Source organism: Tupaia chinensis, unplaced genomic scaffold, assembly GCF_000334495.1.
Source record: "Tupaia chinensis unplaced genomic scaffold, TupChi_1.0 Scaffold000484_1, whole genome shotgun sequence".
Classification (NCBI taxonomy): domain Eukaryota; kingdom Metazoa; phylum Chordata; class Mammalia; order Scandentia; family Tupaiidae; genus Tupaia; species Tupaia belangeri.
Genome location: NW_006159996.1, coordinates 354,134 through 359,855, shown reverse-complemented (window position 1 = coordinate 359,855; position 5,722 = coordinate 354,134).

The window sequence follows — 5,722 nt, the reverse complement described above, 5'->3', positions numbered from 1 at the left end:
GTCACGCCCATGACCCTGTGAGTCCCTACCGAGAGATGACTGCTGAAATGACTTGGACATTGTAGGACTATCTCTTGTCTATTTTATAGATTAAAAAAAATTTTTTTTAAAGACGGCCAAAAAGAAAGTTCAAACTAGAAAGCTAGGTTAACTTTGCTTCAAAAAGTGGTAACGCCAAGAAAAAGGATCAATAAGGACTGTAGAATCTTCTTCAAGCTGAGAACCAGCAGACAACTCTGTAGAAAAATAAGCAATTTTAGTCATAAATCCCTTTAAGTAGATGCCGTTTTTTTAAGAAAAAAAAACTTACGCATCATGTTGATTAAAAAAAAAACATTTAAGAGCTCAAACTTACAAGGAATTTATTACATATCTTAAACAGATTCCAGATGTATGCAGAGCCTGCATATAGATATTTAAAAAGTAATCTTTCATGCTAGTTTAACTATTAAAGGGAATTTCATACTGAGTTTAAAAAACATTTCAATTGAAAGGTTAGATGTCTGACTACATCAAAATTTCAGTAAAAAATATAGATGGATTTCTTCTTTTAGAAGAATAAAAACACAACCTATAATATGATGCTTAAGTTCCAGAAGACTAAAACAAAAAATCAAGTTCAGCAAGTCAAAGATGAATTGTTTGTACTGTTTTGGAAAATGAGAACTATTATCACTATCAGAAAGAACCAAGTAATATCACAAGTAAATGAAGCTTAGGTTTCAAGTACCTAGTTTAAGATCTAAGAGCCAAATAATAGCTGAGACCTTTATGCAGCAAAATTTCAGGTTAAGACAGATGTGAATAAGAAAAATAAGTCATTTCCTACAGTTTTAAGGATTTCTACCCAAATTCAAGTCATATAACTGTCTTTTTACTGACCACGCTTTATCAGACAGCGTTTACTCCACATCTAATCTTTGAAAGTAAGGGGAACTCTGGTCAGTACAAAGGTGACCTCCCAAGAAAACAACCCAGGTACAGGAAATGTAGGTGATTTTAAAGAAAGAAACTCCCCAACTTAACGTCCATCAGTACTCATTTAATGTTCAGAGGTACAGCACCCCTGAAGCTCAAAACAGGTAAAAATGAAAATGACATCTTGGTTACAGATTCTGGTAAACTTTTCACAAGAATAGCCAATCACCCAAAAATTTAAATTCTGAGTTTGATCCCTCAAGATGTGTTTCTGGATGAAACTATATTCTTCTTCTTTTTTTAATTAAGTAATTATCGTTATGACTCAGAAATCATCACAGAAGAATTCTCAAATCATTTACATATAATTCTTATAAAATATTACTTAAAAGATACACATAACCAGTATCCTCAATGGAACAATGTCATAATCACAATTAAATTCAGAGGTAAATTTGAGCTTGTTTGCTATAGAATTCTACTATGAGGCACTGCTTAGTTAAGTTTTTATGTTTGATCATCCACACACATAAGCACTAATAGTTTAATACTTTCAAACTTTATTACAGTCAAAATTAGATAATATTCAAAAATCACAAGTCTATTATGGGACCATTCAACCAAATGATAGATTAAAGCAAGGATATACCAGACAAATACAGGAGCACAGTAAGTATTTTTAAAAAGTTACAAGCAAGAATTTAGATTTTTAAAAAATAGAAATAATGAAGTTAAAAGACACAATAATGCTATCAGAGGTGGCTGGAATTACAGAAAATGGTTTTGCACACTAATGAAGATGAGTTTGAGAAAAGACATCAAAGAAACTAACTCTAGATGAGATCCACTATGTAAAGTTTAAAACTAATAAAGAGTGGACTCCCATGGATGAGTTTCTTTGACATGTCTTATGTCATAGAAAATAGCAGCTGAACACTATACTATATAAACAGATAGGACTCCCTAAATTTTCATGTATAATTTTTTTTAAATAGAGGTTTTTCAAAATAAAATAACAAGTATCAGAGTTATTAATTTCAGCTTTGACTTTCATGTAATAGCCAAAGCTTTGTATTACTGAAAAGCCAGTCTTTTGAAATAAATTCTTTTCACTTAGAGAAATAATAATCAATGGTACTATGTGTTAAATTCTAAAATTGGCCATATTTTTAAAAATGCAGTTATAGAAATCTCAACATTTCTTGTAGCTTTTGTAAAAACAGTGGATTGAATAAGGAAAGTTAAGAGAAATAAAAGTAAAAGATAATAACTTAAGACAAAATGATGTCAAAAACTCAAGAAAGGGTAAGACAATGTATATCCCTTAACATGTGATCCCACAAGAAAAACCTTAGTATTTTAGATACTCAGTTTCAACAACTCCACACAAAGACAGCAGAGTAACATTATGAGAAGGAATTTATGTAGGATTTTCATCAAAACAAATAATTAAGTCAAATTCTTAAAAATGTTATTAGAACAAAGAAATCAAGAAATATCAGGACAGCACTGTTGAGAAAGCACTTATGAAAATAGGCCCTCTACTTTCATCTTTGATGGATGCTGAACATTAAGATGTACAGAACTCATGTATAAAGGTTTATTTACATAGATTTGCTGCCTAATAAAAAGTTGGCACAATATTGAGATATTTACTCAACTATGAAATTTTACAAAAGATTAGCTTTTTTTCCCTTAAAATTAAAAAAATTTTGCCATGGGGTCGGCAGGTGGTGAAGTGGTTAAAGCACTAGATTCCCACGTGGTCTACTGTGGTTCAAGTCCCAGACCTGGTGGCTTACTTTCTCCCTTTCCCTTTCTCTCTCTGGTCAAGATAAAAAAAATAGTAACAAATAGAATTAAACAAACAAATAATTCTTTCAAAAATTTTTCTTTATGCCATATAACATGTATGTCACAACAAAGAGAGAAACAGAAAGAATCTTTCTTTTCCCTATTCCATCAGCATTCTGGCTAAGCGTGTATGTGCCACCAGGCTGAGATTCTAGCAACTGTTAGTCATATGAGACCTAGCTTACCATATAAAGATTTATTTTTTATTTTATTATCATTATTCAATTTTTATGAGAGCGAGTGAGACAGAGAGGAGAGTGAGAAAGCAAGTCGTCAGGTTCAGGACCTGAACCGTAGTCGGTTATGTGGGAGTTCAGCTCCTCAACCACCACGCCACCTGCGGGCCCTGGAAATAGTTATTGTGAAAACTAATCTAAACATGTCACACTCTAACTTGTACATTAAAAATCTCTATGCTAAATTCTAAATGCCTGACAATACAGAACTATTTATTTCTAAAAGAGAAAGCACCACTCCCAAACCAGAAAATATTGGGGTCGTTGGGAAAGTCATGATGTATTTTTTTAAAAGAATTATTTTGTTTACTTATCATTATTATTATTTCACATGAGTTTTTGCCAGAGAAAGACAGGCAGAGAGAAAGAGAGAAGAGGATGATGGAGCAAGCTGCCAGGTCCGGGATTCAAACCCTGGCCAGCCATGTGGGAATTCCAATGCCCTAATCAGTATGCCACCTGCTGGCCCCAGTTATGATATATTTTTGCACTGGAAAACACGTTACCACTTTTCTGATGCCCCAACGTCATTGCGCACCCTGCCCCAAAGACTACCAACATTACCCTTTACTTAACTTCACAAATGCTGTTTATTAGGGACCAGCAGATAGTGTAATGGTTACATAGCTGGATTCCCACGTAGTAGACTGTGGTTCAAGTCCCAGACCGGGTGGCTTAAACCCATGGTGGGCGCGCGTGCGTATGTGCACAAGATCCCAAGAGGAGAATGGAGGAGAAAGGATTGTGGCACTTTCTGCCTCTCTCTGTCTTTCTGGCAAGCGCACATGCCCTATAGCAAAAACCTCTCAAAACAAACAAACAAAAAGTAAAAACTCACGGGAACCAGCAGTTAGCATAATGGCTATGTTGCTGGACTCCCACGTAATCGACCTCGGTTTGCGTCCCGACCCGGTGGCTTAAAACTCATGCTGGGCGTGTGTGCATGCGTGCCCAAGATCCAGAGAGGAGAATGGAGAAGGGATTGTGGCGTGACCATCCCCCCTGGGGGGTGATTTCTCGCTTTCTGTCTCTCTGTGTCTCTCTGTCTGCATGGTGAGCACACGCACCCTAGAGCAAAACCTCTCGGGGAAAAAAAAAGTCAGTTGTATTTCGGGAACCAGCAGTTAGCGTAATGGCTATGTCACTGGACTCCCACACAGTCGACCGCGGTTCAAGTCCCGGACCCAGTGGCTTAAAACTCACGACGGGCGCATGTGTGTACATGCCCAAGATCCCAAGAGGAGAATGGAGAAGAAGGGATTGCGGCATGACCATCCCCCCCTGGGGGGTGATTTCTCGCTTTCTGTCTCTATGTCTCTCTCTGTCTGTCTGGCGAGCGCACGCGCCCTATAGCGAAAACCTCTCAAAAAAAAAAAAAAAAAAAAAAGTAAAAACTCACAAATGCTGTTTACTACAATCTGGTAATAACTTTTTAAATTTGCTAGAGGACACATGCACTCATCAAAAGCGAGGGTCAGAGAGACCAGCAGTTAACATAATGGCTATGTCGCTGGACTCCCATGTAGTCGACCGTGGTTCGAGTCCCAGACCCGACGGCTTAAACTCACGCTGGGCACGTGTGCATGCATGCCCAAGATCCCGAGAGGAGAATGGAGAAGGGATTGTGGCGTGGCCATCCCCCCTGGGGGGTGATTTCTCACTTTCTATCTTTGTCTCACTCTGTTTGGCAAGCGCACGCACCCTATACCAAAAGCCTCTCCAAAAAAAAAAAAAAAAAAAAAAAAACGAGAGTCAGAGAGAGAAAAAGTGAGAAGGTCCTCCTCACCACCCCACCCCACCAAACCCATGAGGGATGGCCATGCTGCAATCCCTTCTCTTTCATTTCTCTTTTCCAGATTTTGGGCATGCATGCTCATGCACCTTGCATTTTTTAAGCCACAGAGTCCTGGATTCAAACTACCAATCGATCATGTGCTATCCACCATACCTCTGGCTGGTCCCAATCTGATTAATTATTTCAAAATAGGCTTGGGACCAGCAGTTAGCGTAATGGATATGTCGCTGGACTCCCATGTAGTCAACTTCGGTTTGCATCCCGGACCCGGTGGCTTAAAACTCACACTGGGTGTGTGTGCGTGCGTGCCCAAGATCCTGAGAGGAGAATGGAGGAGAAGGGATTGCGGTGTGGCCATCCCCCCTGGGGGGGTGATTTCTTGCTTTCTGTCTCTCTGTCTCTCTCTGTCTGCCTGGCGAGTGCACGCGCCCTATAGCAAAAACCTCTCCAAAAACACACACACACACACACACAAAAACCCCCACTAAAATCATGATAAATAAAATTATTTTTAAAAATATATAAGCTTCAAATCCAACATCTGAACAAATATAATTCCATGTATAATTAAGAAAATGTTTTAGTTAACACTCTACCCTCCTGATTCCATGAATACCTGATTTTATTGTTTATTTTCTCCTCCAATTAAAAGTTCAATATTAACCCCCCCAAAAAAAGAGGAGGGGCCTGGCAGGTGGTGTGGTGGTTAAGGTGCTAGACTCCCACATGGCCAGCCATGGTTTGAGTCCTGGACCTGGCAGCTTGCTTTCTCCTTTCACTCTCTTTCATCAAGTTTTTTTTTAAATGATGATGAAAAAAATTAAAAAAGGAATTAAAAAAAAAAAAAAAAAAAAGGAAAAAAAAAAGGAGAAATATCGGGGCAATAGGTGTAGTGGAGGTTAAGGGAGCTGGATCTCAC